Raw genomic sequence first — 1,574 nt, 5'->3', positions numbered from 1 at the left:
CCCTGCAAACAACATGTGAGTCCTGTGATTTGTCTTGTGCACACAAAGAGATCCTTGTTTGTGCAGAAGCAGCCCAGACAGACGTCAGAGCATCACACTGTACACCAAATTGCAACCAAATCAGACGTCACAAAAGTGCACACACTCCTGCTCCATCAATCAATTGAGTCACTAAGAAATTGCTAACGCCAAAATGTTGCTTCACTGATTTTGCTTTGACCTCTGGGCTGCACTAATTGACCTGAGCCTGAGGTTATCAAAGTTCAAAGTTCAAAGTCACTTTATTGTCAATCCCTTCACCGAAATTCCGTTTCCTCCATCCCACGGTGACGAGACACAGTACACGATAAACATCCAAGTAGACGACACAAAATAAAAACAACAAGGCACAAACAATAACTAATAAATAATAAATAAATAAATTATGGTGACGACTGTAGTCTTTGACTTTTATTTGAAAATCACCATGTATAGTAAGGCTTTAAAAAAAAGAAAGTATGGTAAGGGTTTTCTTCTGTTCCTTCCTTTCAAAATTCCTTCTGTCTTGTCATGTTGTCAGCTTCTGTTTGGTCACGTGGATAATCGCTCCTTTCTGCCCCCCCCATTCTATAACTCCAATCATTCTTTGAACATTTGATGACCTCTGTTGGTCAGTATTGTTTACTACATCTTTGAAAAAAAAATGAATGCATGAAATGAGTGCTGGTATCCCAAGCTAATTTTTTTATTTTTTTTATTTGCAATCTAAAAATAAAACTGAATTGAACACACTCTCACACGTGCAGTGTGTTTGGCTCCACACCACATCTGCACGCACGCCTTTGCTACCCAGGTGCAAACAGTCTGTGTGGCACATGCACACGCATGAACACCTGTAATGGGAGGAAAAGCAACAATGTCAGCTTCCTCTGCATAACCTTACAGTGAATAGTTGAATATTTTGTATGGTCGAGAGAGAGAAAGATAAATTATTCTTAATCATAAATTAACAGTATGTGCCAAACACTTTTTGCCAAATGTTTATTGGTTGTTTAAATTAATTTGTTTTTCTTTCCATTTCGTGTGTCTATATTTTATGAAATTAAAAAATAAAGTCAATAAAGAAAACGTTTGATTAAAAAAAGACGTTATTTTGCACAATTACATTTCGTCTGCATCTTTTGTATTGCGGCTAAGCCACACACGCATGTCAGCACCTGTCTCCCCTTTGCCTCCTTTATCTAAATATATCTGCATCCTGCTGCCAAAATATCACCGTGTTGCATGCGTGTGCGTCGAAATGTGCAGTCAAAGGAAACCTGAGCACAAAAACTTGCAATTCAAAGTATGGGGAGAGGAAAGATTGGTGAGAAAATGTCATGTGTGTCTTCCGCTGTTGTTTAATCAGAAGATAAGTGAGAACAACTGTTCCAGCACATGCTGGAGAGAGCACAAAACCACTCAGACACAGATACTTTATTGCATGTTTGTAAATTAAAATCAAAGTGACATGCGTAGCAAGAATAAAAAAAACGAAGTAGTGTTAACCAATTCTATTGGAAGTCAGACAGACTTGCCATTATTTAAAATGACTC

Source organism: Syngnathus typhle, linkage group LG8, assembly GCF_033458585.1.
Source record: "Syngnathus typhle isolate RoL2023-S1 ecotype Sweden linkage group LG8, RoL_Styp_1.0, whole genome shotgun sequence".
Taxonomy (NCBI): domain Eukaryota; kingdom Metazoa; phylum Chordata; class Actinopteri; order Syngnathiformes; family Syngnathidae; genus Syngnathus; species Syngnathus typhle.
This window is presented reverse-complemented; position numbering follows the sequence as displayed.